We start from the raw sequence: 22869 nt of genomic DNA, 5'->3' as shown, positions 1-22869 counted from the left end.
ATCCTGGTAAAATGAAATATGCAATCAAGTATGCAACAAGAACATGTCAAGGTTAATAAAACATGAACAAGTGAAAATTATTAGGGTACAACTCACAATATTATAAGATATACAACAGAAAAGTACAAAGAATAAAGAAATGTGCCTAATTTTTGAGTCTAATCACACCTGCACTCCCATATATATGATATGTGCAACATTTTATTAAAGTTGGGTAGATCATTTAAAATACACAGCTGAATGTATAACTTTTTTTTTGCTTACTGTGTAATTTTAGTAGTGTGACTGAACACAGAAACTAAGAACTATTCTTTCCAAATTTTAGAAATGCAATCGCATAGAAAAATTGGTATAAGGATCCACACTTGCAATGGTACTGGTGCAAATTACAGCATAATACTTTAGCCTGCACAAGCAAGTCACACCAGGTTCTCTTTAATAAATGATCAAGCATTTTGAATTAGCCAGAATCTTACTCAGAAATGAAACAGATCACTAAAAGAACCCAAAAAAGCATCAAAAGCAAGACTGAAGGTAATTTATTAATACATGTAGATTTCATTTTCTTACCTAAACCTGTGACTTATAAAAAATGTTCCATAATTTTAAGAACACAAAATAAATGATTCATTAAAAGGGGGTTCAAATACTTTATGTTCATGCTGAAATTAATAATGATTTATGTGAACTTTACCTTTGTTGATTGCTGAAACTTATTTAGTGCTTGTTTTACAGGATGCTGCAGTTAAAGATAATCCAAAATAAGTTATAGAATTATTGTAAGAAGGAAAATGTCTGGAAGGTGAAAGCAAAAGTGTAATTCAAGAGATAATTGATGATGTTTTTTCCTCTGCTTGCCTTTAAAACTGCCATTTTGACCATCTCAAATCAGTTCTGTTCTGGACTCCATCAATCTGTACACTTCAGTACAATAATTCATTTCATTTTGCAGTCAGGAAATAATATATACGGGTGGCTGCCCCAAACATTTCTGTGGCTTTTGTCTGGTTTGTGACATTGGTGTAGTCGGCAGGATGGTAGACTTCCTGAAGAACCAGGACCCAGACCTGACACATGTCCAGATGGGGAAAGTACCGTGGCCAAGTTTCCGAGTGGGGAATTTGTCCCATGGTTCAGAAAGACCCGGTGCAGGCACCAATCCCAGTACACTTTACTGGGCAAACTGAAAAAAACGGGGAGTGTGCAGGAGGGGCTCACAGGATTGAGCTAGTCCAGGTGGGAGCGGCAAAATTATGCTCTCTTGGAGGATAGTGCCTTCCTCCCCACTAAGGCAGAGCACTTAGATAAACGTAGGGGTGCCCCAGCCTGGCAGGTGAGAAAAGTAAGACTGTGGAAACTTGACCCAGAGTGGCCAACCAACAAACAGGCCTTCTCCCTGTGGACAAAGGTACGGCAATGGCTATAGCCAAATGTAAACAATGCCCTACAAATAGTGGAGCAGTGGCCTGCTACCTGCTCCTAAATAACCTACCCGACGGCTTCACCCAGCCGTTCTCGGGACAACAATTCAAAAACATGACAGAGCTGATAGAGCTTGTGGAAACATATAGAACGGCCTCGCAATCTAGAAGGGCAGAACCGTCGCTTAATCAAGCCCAAACGGATTACGTCCCAAAATTTCGGCCTTCCGGCTACAAACCGGAGCCTGTACCGACATACCCAGATTCGGAGGGGACTGGGCAGTCTAATGGTCTGGAATCCCTAAAGATTTTTTCTCCAGCCGTCTGGAGTTTTTTTGTTTTTTCTGTCCACCCTGGCCATTGGACCTTACTCTTATTCTATGTTAATTAATGTTGACTTATTTTATTTTCTTACCATGTCTTTTATTTTTCTATTCTTTATTATGTAAAGCACTTTGAGCTACTTTTTGTATGAAAATGTGCTATATAAATAAATGTTGTTGTTGTTGTTGGAGGTATGCTACTCAGGGATGAGAAGGAATACAGATGGAGGAGGAAGGAAGGGTGGTGTGCTCTGACAAATCCTCTGTCGATTCCACACACAGAACTGGTGACTATAAATGGATTTAAAACCGAGGACTTATTCGATACTGGTCGCAACATTTCCAATGTTGTACGCCAATATGTGCTACTGCAACAGTGGCTAAAAATTAAGACTAGTCTAACCTGCATCCCCGCGAAAACCTGCTGGTACAGGTCTGCCACCTGTGTCATCAATTGTGAAAGATCGATAAAAAAATTAGCCATAGCGGTCCATCCGAATACATCATTCCTGGTGGAACTGGTCTAGAATTAAAAGTGGTTCGGCACATCCCTCTCCTAAGTGAAAGTTGGGCCTAGTTATACACAGAGATAATATGTCTCAAGCTGCCTCCATGCTATGTAACCAGCTGGCAGAAAGAGATGATGGGGCCACTCAGTGTGACGTAGCAGTTCCTGGGCCTTCACGAGCAGAAAAGTCATCAACCAATGCCGCGACGGAATGGGAGGAAACCATGCCCCTTCAGGTCGGTCCTGACCCCCTCTCCATCTTACAATATCAGTTTAGAGAGATGCCAGCTTCATTTAAAAGGGAAAAGTGGAATACCAATCCCCTTAAATTTGCAAAAAATAGTTGTTCTTGTCAGTGGCCAGTGCACTCATCAGCCCATGCCACAGGGTCATCACTTTGTTTTAGAAAACATCCTTTTGTTTCAGATAGCGGATCATGAGGGGGAGGTGCAGAAGCTGCTGCTAATCCCATAGACCTTCTGGCAGCAGGTATGTGAATTAGCACAATCCCACCTCCTAGGAAGCCATTTGGGCACCGAAAAACTTTAAAGCAGATTAAGCTTCGCTTTTACTGGTTAGGAATCAATGAGGAGGTTCGTCGCTTTTGCACATCCTGCCCGGAGTGTCAATTGTGACATATTCCTTGGAAGCACCATGCTCCTCTTGTTTCCATTCCCTAGATTGATGTCCCATTTGAAAGAATTGGGGTCAACTTAATAGATCCCCTGGAACCCTCAGCTCGAGGACACAAATTATTTTAGCCCTTGTATATTATACTACCTAAAATCCCAAAGCTGTTCAATTGCACTCAGCTACTTCTAAAGCAATTGCACAGAAACTGGGTCTTTGCACGAGTCACCACCCCTAAGGAAGTCCTGATGGACCAAGGGACACCTTTCAACACGATAACAACACTTCCAGTTCCAACCACATTGATGACATCATTTCCTCTGCTTGCCTTTAAAACCATCAGTTCTGTTCTGGACTCCAATCTGTACACTTCAGTTCAATAATTAATTTAATTCTGCAGCCAGGAAAAAACATACAGGTGGCTGCCCCAAACCTTTTTGTGGCTTTTGTCGAGTTTTAGACTTTTTATATATTGTGGAAGTTAACCCCAGCACAGACAAGCAGACCACATAAGTGCAAGCAGATACACACTTTTATTTTCTTCCTTTGCTTTCTTTCAGCACACAGTGTATAAATCCCCATTATATAATGCTCAGTTCCTTCTCCTTTTCTCTTTCTATCTCCTCTCTGTTTCTCTGCTGTCTCCACTCCTCTCTCCTCGCAAGCTTCATCCATCTTCCACCCAACTCTAGCTCCCTGAATGGAGTGAGGCAGCCTCCTTTATAGTGTACCCAGAAGTACTCTGATCCTCTTCCGGCAGCACTCCTGAGTGTGGCGGAAGTGCTGCAGCCCAGGACTCCGGGACTGTCCAAACACCCCCTGATGGAACCCACAGGTCCCAGAAGGGGTGAGCTTTCCAAGCTCCAAGCCCGTGGCCCAGATGTAAACCAGAGGGTTTGCCCTCACGTGTTCTGGGGGAGGTATTTCTGTGGACATGTCCTCTCCCCCTATACTTCCATTCAAAGGGTGTATCGACCAGGCAAGGCCCTTGGCCGCCTGTCACTATATATATATATATATATATATATATATATATATATATATATATATATAGTAACAAATTCACTCCAGACAGTCACAAAGGTTTGGGGCAGCCACCTGTATAATATGATCCTGGCTGAAAAAGGTTTGGAAAAGTAGCTCTCATTTATTTAATCCTTTTCAGAGTTGGTTAGTTAGAATTGCAGTGAAGTCAGTCAATTACGATGTTATGTTTCCACCAAGAAAACAGTGTCCAAGGTGGGATTTAAATTCATCTCCCAAGATATATGTAATGGTTCTGCCAAGTTGCAGATTAATTATTTGAACAGCACTTGAATTTGTGATTTTTGTCTTTAATATAAATTACATATACTGTAAATATATACAATAATCCGGGTTTACAGATTAAAATCTTTTGCATTATTAAAAAAACAATTGAGCTGAATGGAATCCTAATGCTTATGGGTTCTATTTAAATCATTCATGTAACACTCTATGGAAGGGGCATGGCCTGACAGCGGAAATAAATTCTGCCAACTTCCTGTTGAAAACATTAGTGACCAGAGTCAGCCTCAAAAATGTATATCTGTGCATTTCTGCTATCTATTTAACAGAACTAATCAATGCATACATGCTGAAGTATACTCAGCATTCCCAAAAAGCTGGTCTTTTAAAAGTTATAAGAATAAATAAAGGATGTCCTGTTTCTAGTTATAACCTACCGTGGAGCCCAAGATGTTTATTTTCTCCAGGAATGCTGTTAATTTGAATTTTTGTTTTGCTATATTGTCAACTGGCCATCTCTCAATTTTACTTTGAATGTTATCATTATTAGTTTACATTAATCATTGAGATTGCCCCGTTTTACTGTGTGCTAAATCTAATGTTTGTGAATAATGTATATATATGCTGTATGGTTCATTCATGTACTTCTATTATATTTTTGCTATACATATGTGCTTGAGTGTGTATTCAGTGATGAACACTATGCAGAAGTAAATGAAACTGAATTATTCAAAGAAAAATAATTTTGGGCTTAAAAAGAAATACGTAAAAACGAAAGCAAGGCAAAATATCTCCGACCTGCTAATTGTGTGCAGTATTTATGGGAGTAAAGGGGCAGATTTATTGTAACACAATAGTATTAGAACCTATGTAACTCTCATCTGATCTAAATCCTAAAACAAAGTAGTGTATATCAGTATTGTGCCTGAAGCATTTAATAACTTGTGCTATAATCATATTGATAAATACAGTTTGTAATTCTTGTCAAAAAACCACTCCTAACTGTAATAAAAAAAAAAGAGCCTCCAGGACGCATTTTTCTTTCACTTAAAATGGAAATCACACAGGATATAATTTTAGACACCTTTAAGCTTACTATAAAAAAGCACTAATAACAAGACAAGCCCATTTCCCTGTTATAAAACTTAAACATAACCCTCACTCATGTGATAAGAGCTTCAGGCCTCAGTGAAGATATAAGTGTCAGCGGGCCTCATTTACCACAGAGACAGTTGCTACATAAAGACATATGAATCGTAGAAAACAAAAATACAAAATGTCCTATTCCTGCAGTGAAGTGTGACACTCAAGAGCTAGATGTTCCTGTGAAATGCCACATGCGGTCCAGAGTACTTCAGTACCTGCCACAATAACTGAATAACTAAACTATCACGCAGAAGAGAGTGGCGCCTGTTGATTGCTGGCAGCCTTCTATGTAATACTAAGCCTAAGAGAAGAGTCTAACTCTTGCTGAGAGAATGACATATGAAACCACATTAAGCTAAGGAATTATCATAAATATTCCTTAAATACCTTCGTAGTTTTCCAAATCTGTTTTCCCTTACCATCATGCATTTCCCATGCTGTGAGGCCCCCACATACCAATGTGGCAAAGTGACGCCAACCAGGATAAACAAATTTAATATTTGCTTGTACTATCTACTGACCCTCAAAAAATAAACAGTGAAAGTGAAACAGACCTGCCTGTGAAAAACAAACCCAGTCTGATGTGCTCTCCAGTACACAGCTGTGTTCTCTGGAGGTTCTTGTGACTGAAACATTTTTGATGAAGTCATCCTGCATGAACTTATAATGGAATTGCAGACAAGCTATGTGTCAGTGAAGCATTGGTCTCCAGTCTTTGTCATAATCCAGTTTAACCAGGTATGAATCTACAATGTAAATATTTTGCAAAATGTGTCTGGAAGAACTAGACGATCAGTTGGAACAAACATTTTCATCTCTACCATTCACAGTTATTAGAAAACAAGGGTACATTTCTCTGGTGTTTTGCTTCTCTCACCTACTTTGCCAGTTATTAATAGTATACATAAACTTTATTTCATTCTTACAAAATTAAGAAGTATTTTAAAGAAAATATTTTCTAATCTTTGGTGCTTTGTGCTTCATTGTTTTGTTGTAATGTTTTGAATGAAATTAAAAAAAAAACACACAACTGTAACACAGAATAAATTCAGACAAATATGAGACAGCTTTACAAGAAAATGAAAAAGTCTTGGAAATTAATTCAATTACACTAAACACACAGTAAATCATAATGAAAGTTATGACCAGTTGGAGGTGATCTAATCTGTTACACCCTACTCTAAAAATTAGTTAAATGTAGTTAAAGTGTTACAGCAGTAACCTCATAATTTTTTCCAACTTCAATTAATCATGTGCAAAATGAAAACTATGAATATGGTCATTATTGGTTCAGACCTGTTGGTGGTAGTCTTCCAGTTCAGTTGACTAGGAAAAAAAAAAAATTTAACAGAAAAATTCGAGAGCCCTCGCACTAGAAATAATTCCCTTCACATTCTGTGCACTCCTCAGTTCAGCAATTCCCGTATATCTCAATGCATTATTAAGTTTACTTACTGTACACATTCTTTTGATGATAATAATTTCCATTGGGTTTAATATTGCCTTGATTAAATGCAAATCTATAAAACCCAGAAAAAAGTTAGTGGTCATTAGGAAATTTGAACTGACTTAAATAAATCCTACCCATGATATGTACCTCTTAAACCTAACATTTTCTTTACAGCCCCAGTAGCACTTTTTCTTGGAAAGAAACAAAATAACACGAGACACATATGTCTTAGGTCTTCATCATTTTGCTACTCTGCTTTTTCAGTTTAAAATTTATATATTGACAGATAACAGCTTTAACCATATTCTTGAGTATCCATCCTTTCACCCATTATAAGACTTGCTTACCTGTGTTTAGAAGCACACAGAAATACAGTATTACTGTGGGCTTTCTAGTTTGCCTAGTGACTGTGTTCACTGTGAAAGTTACTATCTATAATAAAAACTTGAACCTATTCTCCAGCACAGGCTCAGCCAAAACTATTTAATATAAACCATCATGAATGATAATACCACCATAAAAATGGAATGCATCATTTTCAGATCTTACTTAATCCATTATGGGATAACAGGATGTGGGAACTTTTCCTAGAGCCTAATGTTAGAGCATATTTGTTCTGTTATTATAAAGTAGAGAGTTGTGCAAGGAAACCACTTAAGATTTTTCCCTTCTGAAAAAAATGATGGTACCTTTGCACATTTTTTCAAACTTGCCATTAATCAAAATAATAATTCACCAACTAAATAATTATCAAAATAGCTGTTACTTGCAGCCTTACACATAGCGTCTACAAACCCAGCGGTTCCCAACCTGGGGTCCACATTAAATGGGGAAAAAAAATATGATTTTATTACTTCAAAAGTTGTAAATAATATAGCATTTTTTCTAGTTCAGCTTGTAATTTAACAATATTATTGTCACTTTGTTAGTCTGCTTGCCAATTACGCCCATTAATAAATGCACTTTTCAAATGCTACATGTTACATTGTGGTATTAAAGCAATTCACAGTAAGCTAGACATAGTGTGTTGAATGCTAAAACATATGTAATGATGGATCGTTTTTTAAAAAGTAAACATTCCAAAGAAAACATATCTTGTAGCACTGCTTTAAAATCATCAAATGAGTCATATTATAAAGCAAAATCTAAATCTAGAAAGTATAAAGCTTCATACACAGAGTTAAGATTTGTGCTGGCTAAGAAAAAAGACTGACTCAATTACTCCAAATGTACTCTTTGTCAGGAAATTCTGTTAAACGAATGTCAAAGCTGTCTAAATTGAAATAGCATCTAGAAAAAAAACATCTAGCCGATGTTGGGAAACGTTGAATTTTTGCTTAAGAAAGCAGTACAGCTTGCGAAACAAGTGAGCACTTTCACCCAGCAAGCAATGGTTTCAGGGAGGGGCACTGAAGGTATCTTTTATGACATTGCATTGCATTGCATTGCCCATGTGAAGAAAGCTCATACAGCTGGAGAAGATCTGATATTACCAGTTACCAAAATCATAGCTCAGGAATTGCTTGGTGAGGAAGCTATTGTAAAGTTGATACTGTCCCTTTGTCAGACAACACTGTGTGCAGACGGATATCTGACATGGCTGAGGATGTAGCATACCAATTACTGGAACAGGTGAAAAACAGTCATTGGTTTGCGTTGCAGTTAGACAAAAGCACAGATGTAGCTAACACGGCCCAGCTTATTGTTTATGTCAGATTTATTGGAGATAGAAAGTTTGCTGAGGAGCTTTTATTCTGCAAAGAAATTCAGGGGAAGAGAACAGGTCAGGATATTTTTCACTTCTGGACGTGTTCATACAGGCAAATTTAATTGATTGTTTCCAGGACATGATCCAACCTGTGAACGCTGCAAATTAGCTCCAGCCTCACTAGGTCACATGTTCTGGGCCTGCACCAAATTAACATTATTCTGGACAAAAATTTTTAATTACCTCTCAGACAGTCTTGGACTCACAATCCCTCCTAACCCATTAACAGCTGTGTTTGGGGTTCTTCCAGAGGGTCTTAAAGTGGAGAAAGACAAACAAATTGTGATTGCATTCACTACACTTTTGGCACGCAGACTTATTCTGATAAACTGGAAGAACCCAAACTCTCCTCTTTTAAGTCAGTGGGAAACTGATGTGTTATATTATTTAAAATTGGAAAAAATCAAATACTCAGTTAGAGGATCTGTGCAGACTTTTTTCAAAACATGGCAGGATCTAATCAGTAATATTTTGAAATAAGTTTATAAAGCACAGAGAATTTGTTGATTTAGGTATTTTTTAAAAGCCTTAAATTTTACACCGTTTGGCTTGCTCTCTCTCTCAAGGGTGGGGATCGATCTGTTCTTAGCATAATTCTTTTTCTTTTTTTTGTAAAAATGTGATTGCTATGTATTGATTGTAATAAAATTAATAAAATAAAAAAAAAAAAAAAATTTAATTGATTGGTCTTACTGCATGAGGATCTGTACGGATGGTGCCTCAGCCATGACAGGCAAGTGTAGTGGAGTCATTATGTTAATAAAGACCAGAGCTCCAGATGCTGTGGAAGCACAGTGAAGCATTTGTTGCTAAAAGGTCGGTGGACGAATTGCAACAAGTGCGTCAAGACGTTGTTAAAGTTGTAAATAGTATCAAAGCATGTCCCCTTAAACAAAGGCTCTTTGCCAAACTGTGCATTGACATGGGTGGCAGTTTTGAGGTCCAGTGGCTGTCTCAGTTTTACAATGAGTGTTTGATCTCTGCAAAGAGGTGTGTGAATTTCTCTCATCTGAGAACTCCCAGTTTGCTAGCTGTTTTGACAACCAGTTATGAGTTCTGAATCTCGACATATTTTAACTTTGAAATACCTTTAATCAGAGCAAGCAGTGCTGTGATCACAGCATACTTAATTTGCAGAATAAAGTTCATGCCTTTATACTACAAAAAAAAAGAAAAAAAAGCTAAACAAAGGAAATAGTGTCCTACCTATAATTACCAGACCTGGAATATTGACATTAAAACTAGATCAGAAATCCATTTGAGTACAGAACTGAAGAGGATTGTCTTGATTTGAGGTCACAAGAGGAATTATTGAAATGGCCGATAATGGAAGTTTGAAAATGAAATTCTCTACCATTCCCATGTCAGAATTTAGGAGCAATCTCAGAAACAAATATGCAGTTTTGACCGAAAAAGCCATCTGTTACCTCTTACCATTTGCAACAACATGCTTGTGTGAGACAGGTTTTTCTGAATTGAAAGTACTGAAAACCAAAAGCAGAGCATGTCTAAATGTGGAAAATGATATAAAGCCTTAAATAATCTCGCTCCATCTTATATATCGGAATGCCTGACGCGTTATATTCCAAATCGTAACCTTAGATCTTCAAATGAATGTCTCCTTATAATTCCAAAAGCTAAACTTAAAAGAAGTGGTGAGGCGGCCTTCTGCTGTTATGCACCCAAAATCTGGAATAGCCTGCCAATAGGAATTCGCCAGGCTAATACAGTAGAGCACTTTAAAACACTGCTGAAAACACATTACTTTAACATGGCCTTTTTATAACTTCACTTTAACTTAATACTGATACTCTGTATGTTCAATTCTTCATAATAATTATTCACAGTGGCTCCAAAATCCATACTGACCCCTATTCTCTCTTCTGTTTCTTTTTCCGGTTTCTTTGTGGTGGCGGCCTGCGCCACCACCACCTACTCAAAGCATCATGAGGCACCAACATTGATGGACTGAAAGCCAGAAGTCTACGTGACCATCATCATCAAGTCCTTCAATGAAAACCCTAAATACAAAGAGGACTGTTTGACTTATGTTAGGTAGATTGCCCTTGCCTAGAGGGGACTGGGCGGTCTCTTGGTCTGGAACCCCTACAGATTTAATTTTTTTCTCCAGCCTTTGGAGTTTTTTTTTGTTTTTGTCCACCCTGGCCATCGGACCTTACTCTTATTCTATGTTAATTAATGTTGACTTATGTTTATCTTTTATTGTGTCTTCTATTTCTCTATTCATTTTGTAAAGCACTTTGAGCTACATTTTTTTGTATGAATATGTGCTATATAAATAAATGTTGATTGATTGATTGAGTTGCAACCCAGAGTGGACAAACTGTGTAAGAACATCCAAGCCCCAAAGCCTTTATTTGTTTATTTATTTATTATGAACAGTTTGTTTTTACCATAATAAAAGTGTCTTGTTTTATATAGTTTTGTTAAACGCACTTAACAGGTAGTGGGTCTGTATACCACTTTATTATAGACATGTGGGATATGTCATCTTTTAGGATGGTGATAGCTAGGAGGTCAAGAGCCTAAGGTAAGTCTCTTAGGAGGGCCTTGGCATGAAAAAGGTTGGGAACGACTGCACTATCAAAACAGCCAATTTTTCCGTTCATGGAAAGAAGGCTGTAATATTCAATGTGTTAACAGCACTAATGGCTGTAAGCGCAAAAGAAGGGTTGGAAAATGGATAAATAATGTGATGCTTATATGCTTTTAATGTATACATGTAACTTTGTTATGTATGTACACATGTTGTGTGTAAATCTGTAAACAACTTTGTAAGGAACACTTTATTAAATCAATAACATATTTAAGCAGAAAATACTTTCTTATAAATAATATTTTAAGTAAACATTGAGAATTTCATTTTTGGATCAAGAACTTTTATTTCAACTTTTGCCCTTTTCTAGACAATGTAACATATGTTTGGCAGCAAAAAATAAATACCAAAAATACCTAAAGTCTGCCTAACAATGGAGTTGGAGGAAATATGTATTCACCTCTGTTCCACCAAACTTTGCAGTTGGCACTAGGTAGTCCAGAAGGTAGCATTCTCCTGGTATCTGCCAAACTCTACATCTGCCAACTGACAGATAGTGATGCACCATATATCACTCTAGAGAACATGTCTCCACTGCTCCAGAGTCCAATGGTGGCATGCACTACCTTTATCCAGATGATGCTTGGCATTGTGCATATCGATCTTTGGCTTGTGTGTAGCTACTTGGCCATGGAAACAAGCACAATTGCTGTGCTGATATTTCTTCCAGAGACAGTTTGGAACTCTGTGAGAGTTGAAAACGAGGACAGGCAATTTTCATGCACTAACTGCTTTAGCACTCAGCAGTCCCGCTATGCGAATTTGTGTGGTAGACCACTTTGTGGCTGTTTGTTGCTTTTCTGTGCTTTTACTTCACAACGTAGAAAAGGGGTGACATCCTATGACAGTGTCATGTTTCAAGTCAATGAGCTGTTCAGTATAACCTATTGTACTGCCAGTGATTGTCAGTAGAGATTCCACATTTATGTGCATGATTTTATGCACCTGAAATGACTGAACTCAATGATTTCACAAGCAATTCACATACCTTTGGCCATACAGTGCATCCGGAAAGTATTCACAGCGCATCACTTTTTCCACATTTTGTTATGTTACAGCCTTATTCCAAAATGGCTTAAATTCATTTTTTATCTTAGAATTCTACACACAACACCCCATAATGACAACGTGAAAAAAGTTTACTTGAGATTTTTGCAAATTTATTAAAAAAAAAAAATTGAGAAAGCACATGTACATAAGTGTTCACAGCCTTTGCCATCCTGATTCCCCTGATCATCCTTGAGATGTTTCTGCAGCTTAATTGGAGTCCACCTGTGGTAAATTCAGTTGATGTGACATGATTTGGAAAGGCACACACCTGTCTATATAAGGTCCCACAGTTGACAGTTCATGTCAGAGCACAAACCAAGCATGAAGTCAAAGGAATTGTCTGTAGACCTCCGAGACAGGATTGTCTCGAGACACAAATCTGGGGAAGGTTACAGAAAAATTTCTGCTGCTTTGTGAAGGTCCAAATGAGCACAGTGGCCTCCATCATCCGTAAGTGGAAGAAGTTCGAAACCACCAGGACTCTTCCTAGAGCTGGCCGGCCATCTAAACTGAGCGATCGGGGGAGAAGGGCCTTAGTGAGGGAGGTGACCAAGAACCCGATGGTCACTCTGTCAGAGCTCCAGAGGTCCTCTGTGGAGAGAGGAGAACCTTCCAGAAGGACAACCATCTCTGCAGCAATCCACCAATCAGGTCTGTATGGTAGAGTGGCCAAACAGAAGCCACTCCTTAGTAAAAGGCACATGGCAGCCCGCCTGAAGTTTGCCAAAAGGCACCTGAAGGACTTTCAGACCATGAGAAACAAAATTCTCTGGCCTGATGAGACAAAGATTGAACTCTTTGGTGTGAATGCCAGGCGTCACGTTTGGACGAAACCAGGCACCGCTCATCACCAGGCTAATACCATCCCTACAGTGAAGCATGGTGGTGGCAGCATCATGCTGTGGGGATTGTTTTTGAGCAGCAGGAACTGGGAGACTAGTCAAGATAAAGGGAAAGATGACTGCAGCAATGTACAGAGACATCCTGGATGAAAACCTGCTCCAGAACGCTCTTGACCTCAGACTGGGGCAATGGTTCATCTTTCAGCAGGACAACAACCCTAAGCACACAGCCAAGACATCAAAGGAATGGCTTCAGGACAACTCTGTGAATGTCCTTGAGTGGTCCAGCCAGTGCCCAGACTCGAATCCGATTGAACATCTTTGGAGAGATCTTAAAATGGCTGTGCACCGACGCTTCCCATCTAACCTGATGGAGCTTGAGAGGTGCTGCAAAGAGGAATGGGAGAAACTGGCCAAGGATAGGTGTGCCAAGCTTGTGGCATCATATTCAAAAAGACTTGAGGCTGTAATTGCTGCCAAAGATGCATCAACAAAGTACTGAGCAAAGGCTGTGAATATTTATGTACATGTGATTTCTCAGTTTTTTTATTTTTAATACATTTTCAAAAACCTCAAGTAACCTTTTTCACATTGTCATTATGGGGTGTTGTGTATAGAATTCTGAGGAAAAAAATGAATTTAATCCATTTTGGAATAAGGCTGTAACATAAAAAAATGTGGAAAAAGTGATGAGCTGTGAATACTTTCCAGATGCACTGTATAGTGCAGCGTTACACTGTACACTGCTTGAAAGTATACACCTGAAATTCAAATATCAAAAGTGTCACCCATGAGCCATCCATAGATATAAGGAATACTGGTAGTCCAAGCTAAAATACATTTGTGTGTGTGTGTGTGTGTAGTGACATGCAATCTAAACCTGGGTGCAAAATATGTAAATGTGGAGGAAAAAACATATCACAAATAAATGTATAATCCTTTAAAGGATAAATTGCAGTAACTATTAATGACATTTGCTGAACATTCATGCAAATAAATAGGAAAGCTGTATCTGAAATTTTAGTTTTACCGCAATTTACTTGAATTTTCTGTCACTGACAAAGACAATTCCAAGTGGTATTTCCTATTAATTAAAATTTGAATGGCAATTAAAGTTTTGATTAACAAACTACAATGGTTTTAATGCTGCAGCAAATGTTTATATTATTAATACCATGGTAATCTTCCTAAGAATCTGGCAGGCCAAGCAGAGCAATACAAAATGGGACAGGGTGGAGGTTAAGGTGCCTGTGAATCAAAAAAGTATAGGAAGATAGATTAAGCACATTAATGTATTAAGCATATATGCTTCTAAATATGCTTTATATGCTTTATTTCACATTAGCAATTACAGGAATAATATACTAAAAGAAGACTGAAAAAAATGGAAAATGTTGGATACAAAACGTTTCCAGAAGAACCTACTAAAACATTATAGAGACAGGCTTTAAACCTTCCTGTTGCTCCAATATGGCAAACTAGGAGTGACAACCGGAATGTCTTCAGACTGCTTGAGTAAAGTGAAATTTGGAAAAGCAATATAAACTAGATTTACAATAGCAGAGCTCCCTCTGATGTCAGTAATAAAATCATAAGGAAGTATGAAGCAGAAATGCATTTCTGATTTAGACCCTGTGCCCAAAAGACCATACCTTTTTTCTGCTCCATTTGTGGATATTTAGTTTCCAGGTCACAGTTAGCCATCAGAAATCACCTGTTTTAATGTAAAGGGTATGTCACAGGTGTCCATAATATAGCAGACAATCTAACTGTAGAGCCTGTCCAAAACACAGAATCCATCTTGGAAAATACTTTTTCATAATATTAACAGGTTTGCAAAACAGCCATTCTTGAGCCTCTTGCTTCGTTTTAACCCCACCCCCAAACATTTCAGTCTAAACATCCTGTTAGTACTATAATTACTCTGGGCATTTAAGGATCAGTGTTGGCAGCAAAAATTAAAGCTAACCAGAGGCTTTGGCATCTGAAATGGTGTTTTAATTGACTTGCATTCTTGCAAATGGCAGTTATGGGTAGAGCTATAATATTGATGGATGACATTAGCAGATCCTTCAGAACAGCTGTGTGTGTTTACCACTCCAATGTGGATTAGATAGAAGACACAATATCATAATCTGGACGGTTCCAATTTCTTGGGCACGCAGACTACCAAATACAATCAGTGGTCACTAACACTTAGGCCCGCGGCCTCATTACTGAAAGCATTTCAGTAACTCATTTAATTTCCTTCTAATGGCTTACATCTGATGTTCAGGAAGGGATAACAGGAATAAAGTACTTTGAATAATTTTTTTAATTAAAATATGTACTCATTTTTTAATTAAAATACATACTAATGTCAATTATAAAAGAATACAGGAAATAACAGGTGTAAAGCACAGGGATAAAAGAAAGGGGTGGGGGTTAAGCACAGCCATAGGGAGCGAGTGTCAGACAATGAAGATTTTATACTAGCAAATCATTGCATAATCTTTCATATTATAAAATGCAGCAACTATAATCAATAATGAGTATCCTAATGCATTTTATGTTTTTAAATGTTAATTTCAATATGTTAGAAAAATAAAAATACTAAAGTACCCTGGTTTGCATAAAGAGAAAATTCCATCACTTTAAATATTTTGTAAGGCCAACCTTTGCATTAACAGCAGTGTTATGTAGAGATTTTACATACTGTTCAACAGTCTGGCCTGTTCTTCCAGGCCGGTTTACTCTAGGTCATGTAGGTTAGTTGTATATTGCTTTTTTTCAACACACTCACCATAGTTCCCTGTAGGTACAGGACTTCTGGGGTGTGGGCATCATTACAATTGCAATACACATTCCTCTTTAAAATGTGGGGAAAAGCACCACCTTGGTCTCATTCAACTACAACACTTTCCACATTACTACTGGGTCACATTGACGTTGTCCAGGTTTTCTTTCACTGGTTCTTTTTAAACAATGACCTATGTTTTGTGCCATCTTCCCATATAGGCCAGTGTTATGCAGAGCTGTTGATAAGGCTGACTAGTTCACCGTCACTCTAGTCTCAGCCACTGAACCCTATAGCTATTTCAAAGTAGCAGCTGGCCTCTAGGGGGCTTCCCTCACATGTCTCCTAACCTGTGAAGAGTCATATACGTAGGACAGATTTTTCTAGGCAGTGTCTGGGTGGTCTGACATAGTTTCTAGTTCTTGGTAATTAACTAGCAGTGTCAATTAGGATATCCACTTGGATATTACTTTGAATCCTTTCCCTTTTTAATATTTTACCTCTAAATTCTTAGGAATGTTTTTTATCTTCATTGTTTTCATTGCTTTAATTTTGGTTCCACTATCAGAAAAATAATTGTGTCCAGAAAATATAGCTATTACTGTAATGATTACTTAGTAGGGGTCAATTACAAGGCAATTGTATCCTCATTTGGCAATTGGTTTTTACCTGAATTAAACTTGGAACTTCCACAATACTGACAATGAATACTTAAACAAATATATTTCCTTTTTAGTCCAACATTTACTTATTTGGCTGATGTCTTTATCCAAGGTGACCTACAACATCTGAGATGCTATTGGTTCTATTTTTTTTTTTTGTTTTTTCCATTGGAGCACAAGTACATTAGATGAATACTTGCTGTGACAGGATTTGAACCCATAAAACTCATTGTTTGAAGTCCACAGCCTTAATCATTATACCACACTGCCTAAGATAAAATTTTTTTTTTTTTTACTGCAGAATGATAAATTTCAGTGTTTCACGTAAAAATAACAGAGAACAAAATTTTCAATCAGTAAATAAAACATGCAGAGTTAAACCAGAAAGCAATATTATAGCTGACAACAATGTACAAAACAAAACATCCAGAGATAAACCAGAAAACAATATTAAAGCAGACATCCATTTATCATCCAACCCGCTATATCCTACCTACAGGGTCACAGGGGTCTGCTGGAGCCAATTGCAGCCAACACAGGGCGCAAGGCAGGAAACAAACCCCGGGCAGGGTGCCAGCCCATGGCAGGGAACGCGCGCACACACACACACACACACACACACACACACACAAAGGACAATTTAGAATCACCAATTCACCTAACCTGCATGTCTTGGGAGGAAACTGGAGTACCCAGAAATTGTCCAATGACTTAACATACAGTCATATAAAAAAGTTTGGGAACCCCTGTCAGCCTGCATAATAATTTACTTCTCTTTCAACAAAAAAGAGAACAGTGGTATGTCTTTCATTTCCTAAAAAAACATCTGAGTACTGGGTGTTTTCCGAACAAAGATTTTTAGTGAAGCAGTATTTAGTTGTTTGAAATTAAATCAAATGTGAAAAACTGGCTGTGCAAAAATGTGGGTCCCCTTGTAATTTTGCTGATTTGAATGCCTGTCACTGCTCAATGCTGATTACTTACAACACCAAATTGGTTGGATTAGCTCGTTAAGCCTTGAACTTCATAGACAGGTGTGTCCAATCATGAGTGGTAAAAGGTATTTAAGGTGGTCAATGGCAAGTTGTGCTTCCCTTTGACTCTCCTCTGAAGAGCGACAGACAGCATGGGATCCTCAAAGCAACTCTCAAAAGATCTGAAAACAAAGATTGTTCAGTCTCATGGTTTAGGGGAAGGCTACAAAAATCTATCTCAGAGGTTTAAACTGTCAGTTTCAACTGTAAGGAATGTAATCAGGAAATGGAAGGCCACAGGCACAGTTGCTATTAAACCCAGGTCTGGCAGGCCAAGAAAAATACAAGAGCGGCATGGGCTGGATTGGGAGAATGGTTACAGACAACTCACAATTCACCTCCAAAGACCTGCAAGAACATCTTGCTGCAGATGAGGTAGCTGTACATCATTCTACAATTCAACGCAATTTGCACAAAGAACATCTGTATGGCAGGGTGATGAGAAAGAAGCCCTTTCTGCACTCACGCCACAAACAGAGTCGCTTGTTGTATGCAAATGCTCATTTAGACAAGCCAGATTCATTTTGGAACAAAGTGCTTTGGACTGATGAGACAAAAATGGAGTTATTTGGTCATAACAAAAAGCGCTTTGCTTGTTGGAAGAACAACACCGCATTCCAAGAAAAACACCTGCTACCTACTGTCAAATTTGGTGGAGGTTCCATCATGCTGTGGGGCTGTGTGGCTAGTTCAGGGACTGGGGCCCTTGTTAAAGTCAAAGGTCGGATGAATTCAACCCAATATCGACAAATTCTTCAGGATAATGTTCAAGCATTAGTCACAAAGTTGAAGTTACGCAGGGGTTGGATAGTCCTACAAGACAATGACCCAAAACACAGTTCGAAATCTACAAAGGCATTAATTCATACAGAGGGAGAAGTACAATGTTCTGGAATGGCCGTTACAGTCCCCTGACTTGAATATCATCGAAAATCTACGAGATGATTTGAAGCAGGCTGTCCATGCTCGGCCATCAAATGTACCTGAACTGGAAGTGTGGAAGAATAGTCAAAAATACCTTCATCCAGAATCCAGACACTTGTCAAAGACTACAGGAGGCATCTAGAGGCTGTTATATTTGCAAAAGGAGGCTCAACTAAGTATTGATGTATGCACATGTGGATTGAAGTTAAAATCTATCTTTTCATGGAACTTGACTTAATTCTTTGCAACGTAAGACATTCATTAAAGTAATTCAAGCACTTGTTTTTACTTGATGCATGGATCTCATAACCCTTCATTTTATGAGAAAGACGACAGCAGGACATGCTGTATGAAGCTGTATAACCACATCATTACTGTTTCTGACAATGCATTTTACTGTTTTTGCGCACACATTCAGATACATGTATTCTGACTTAAATCCTGAAGGTCATGCACAATCTGCTTGAATACTTCATGGCGCAAGGTACAATTTTGGTGTTGCAGATGGGTGTCATGTATTTAAGAGGGCAGGATGAAAACTTTACAACACACTGAGAAGTGGTGTTAACAAAACGTTTCATGCAACCCTCTAGACTAAAAGAAATTTAAAAAATTATATGAAATGATGAAATATCTTTATTTTCCAGCTATTGTATATGGTCAACTAGCTGTGCTATACTGTCTAAGATAGGTCCACAAAATTTAAACAACATGGACCTCAGTGTTAACGTTTGGATTGCAGTGTGTAAGTCCAGTTGCTATGTCTCTGTTACATACCATCTGGTACAGGGTTGTAAAAGAAATACTAATATTTGTAATGCACCACCTGTTGAATAGCAGAGACATGGCATTTGAAAGGGACACAGACACACAGATACTTTTCCTTTAATTAAGGTGGATATTATGGTTCATATATTGAGTGATGGGGATGAGGTGATGAGGATAGCAGTAATTAGGCTTAGAGCCTGACTGTTATCTTTGGAGTCAGCATAACAACATAACCAAAGAATGGAGATGATTTTTTCCTTCCATTGATGTTATGTTCCGACTGTCAGTTAATCCAGTTTTGTGTTATTCTCTACTGTTATTTTATTTCTATTTCTGCAATGTTTTGCTACCAATCATAGGGATGAAAATTGATCACCACATCCCTTGACACCACAACGTTTGTGGTGCTTCTTTAAAGTATTGTGCTTTTCTCTTTTTATCACGCTTCTTTTAACTTCGCTTGCTTGTTGTCTGGTAGAAATCTTGTAATCGATATTTAACCCACTTCCTATTGTCCAAATGACTTGAAATTTTGCACACTTACTCACTTCCAATGACAATACGTGAATCAATAATCAGTTTCATTAATTTATCAATTAATCCATGTTAATTAAGAAATTCAATTTTTATATGAAGAATAGTTAAAGATTTCACCAATAGATGGCGCTAGTAACGGAGTGAAAAATTAAAGGAAGTGTTAAAATCCATCCATTATCCAACCGGTTATATCCTAACTATAGGGTCACGGGGGTCTGCTGGAGCCAATCCCAGACAATACAGGAAAGGCAGGAAACAAACCCTGGGCAGGGTGCCAGCCCACCGCAGGGCGTGTTAAAATATTGATTACAAACTTATACTAAAACAAACCATAGATTAAAAAGTTGAAAATAATATATATATTAAAAAATACTTTTTAAAAACGCTTGTTAAAGTGTACTAAAAAGTAAAAAATAAGTCTCTCATACATCACTCATTAAATAAAAGCAAGGGCGCTTTTCATTAATGAACATTCAAAGAAACACTTCTTAAAATCTTAGCAAAAGCTCCCACGCTTTTATTTTACGAGTGATGTATGAGAGACTTATTTTTTACTTTTTAGTACACTTTTTAACTTAATATAAGCATGGTTTTTAAAAAGTATTTATATATATATATATTATTCAGTAATGTGGTGAGTGTGGTGTTTATTCCTGTTAGGATATCAGTTAAAATAGACAGGTGCCCAGGGTGACTGGTTCAATTCAGTGTCCGATTTTGCAGGTTTGAGATAGCAATTGATATTGTCTCCTCCTTGCTTCAGCCACAACTAAGATACAGGTTTTGTATAAATTACCGCTTTTTTTTTTTGTTATTGTGCCAGATGGCTGTGACAAGAAAAAAAGTCATTACAGAACATCACAGTTAACTTGTGTCAACAAGGGTAGAATATGTCACCATCACAAATAAGGCAATCCATCAAGGCATCAGATTAGTGTCACTGTGAGGTGAAAACTTTACTGCTGCATTACCATGCAAAGTGGGGATCTACATGCTTAGTTTTGGCAGAAATGCAATTTGTTGTCTTTCAGGTTAATGGTAAATGTCTTGCATATCAGATCCACTTTGTCATGTCTGCTGCATGAATTCCCCTCTCCCTTCCATGTTAAGTAGGAGAATTGAGACTTCTCCTCTGTAAGTTGCAGGAACCCTACTGTTAAATTCATAACCTCTTGTAAGTTTCAATGTCCAGCAACCCAAAACACTACACACTCTGCCCAACACAATGCACCCTAGATTACAGATGCTACAATCAAGTAACTCTCAAATGCAAACACTTCCGAATGATTAACCTTAACTTCTATATAATATTTCATCAAAGAATGGTCACCTAAACACAAGTTGACCACATTCCTCAGAAACACCAGTGCTAAGCCAAAAAATAAAAAAGCAATAATTAAGAATGCAACAACAGCAATAGCAACAATCACGTAGAAATACTAGCCTACTGATAAACATTTTACTCTCGCATTTCATGTACCCATAAAACTCTCTGCATTTTGCTTACTCTTCTTCTTTCGGCTGCTCCCGTTAGGGGTCGCCACAGCGGATCATCTTGTTCCATATCTTTCTGTCTTCTGCATCTTGTTCTTTAACACCCATCACCTGCAAGTCCTCTCTCACCACATCCACAAACATTCTCTTAGATCTTCCTCTTTTCTCTTGCCTGGCAGCTCTATCCTTAGCATCCTTCTCTCAATATACTCAGCATCTCTCCTCGGCACATGTCCAAACCAACGCAATCTCACCCCTCTGACTTTGTCTCCCAACCATCCAACTTGAGCTGACCCTCTAATGTCTTCATTTCTAATCCTGTCTATCCTTGTCACACCCAATGCAAATCTTAGCATCTTTAACTCTGCCACCTCCAGCTCTGTCTCCTGCTTTCTGGACAGTGCCACCGTCTACAACCCATAAAACATAGCTGGTCTCACTACCGTCCTGTAGACCTTCCCTTTCACTCTTGCTGATATCCGTCTGTCACAAATCATTCCTGACACTCTTCTCCACCCATTCCACCCTGCCTGCACTCTCTTCTTCACCTCTCTTCCACAATCCCCATTACTCTGTGCTGTTGATCCCAAGTATTTAAACTCATCCACCTTCGCTAACTCTACTCTTTGCATCGTCCCCATTCCACTGACCTCCCTCTCATTTACACACATGTATTCTGTCTTGTTACTACTGACCTTCATTCTTCTCCTCTCTGGAGCATATCTCCATTTCTCCAGAGTCTCCTCAGCCTGCTCCCTACTATTGCTACAGATCACAATGTCATCAGCAAACATCATAGTCCACGGGGACTCCTGTCTGATCTCGTCTGTCAACCTGTCCATCACCATTGCAAATAAAAAAGAGTCGATCCCTGATGTAATCCCACCTGTGTCACACCTACCACAGACTTCACCACTGTCACACTTCTCTCGTACATATCCTGTACAACTTTTATGTACTTCTCTGCTACTCCCAACTTCCTCATACAATACCACAGCTCTTCTCAAGGCCCCCTGTCATATGCTTTTTCCAGTTCCACAAAGACACAATGCAACTCCTTCTGGCCTTCTCTATGCTTCTCCATCAACACCCTCAGAGCAAACATCACATCAGTGGTGCTCATTCTTGGCATGAAACCATACTACTGCTCATTAATCATCACCTCACTTCTTAACTGAGCTTCCACTACTCTTTCCAATAACTTCATGCTGTGGCTCATCAATTTTTTAAACACTTGTTAAAAACTCCAATGCCATCTCTCCTTAGTACCTCCATGCTTCCACAAATATGTCATCTGGACCAACAGCTTTTCCATTTTTCATCCTCTTCATAGCTGTCCTTACTTCCTCCTTGCTAATTCTTTGCACTTCCTGATTCACTATCTCCACATCATCCAACCTCTTCTCTCTCTCGTTCTCTTCATTCATAAGCCTCTCAAAGTACTCCTCCCATCTGCTCAACACACTCTCTTCACTTGTGAGTACGTTTCCATCTTTATCCTTTATCACCCTAACCTGCTGCACATCTTTCCCAGCTTGGTCCTTCTGTCTAGCCAATCGGTACAGGTCCTTTTCTCCCTCCTTAGTGTCCAGCCTCTCAAACAGCTCATCATACGCCTTTTCTTTAGCCTTTGCCACCTCTCTCTTCACCTTG

This window comes from Polypterus senegalus, chromosome 1 (assembly GCF_016835505.1).
Source record: "Polypterus senegalus isolate Bchr_013 chromosome 1, ASM1683550v1, whole genome shotgun sequence".
Lineage (NCBI taxonomy): Eukaryota > Metazoa > Chordata > Cladistia > Polypteriformes > Polypteridae > Polypterus > Polypterus senegalus.
The sequence above is the reverse complement of the archived record's forward strand: the minus strand, read 5'-3'. Positions refer to the sequence as shown.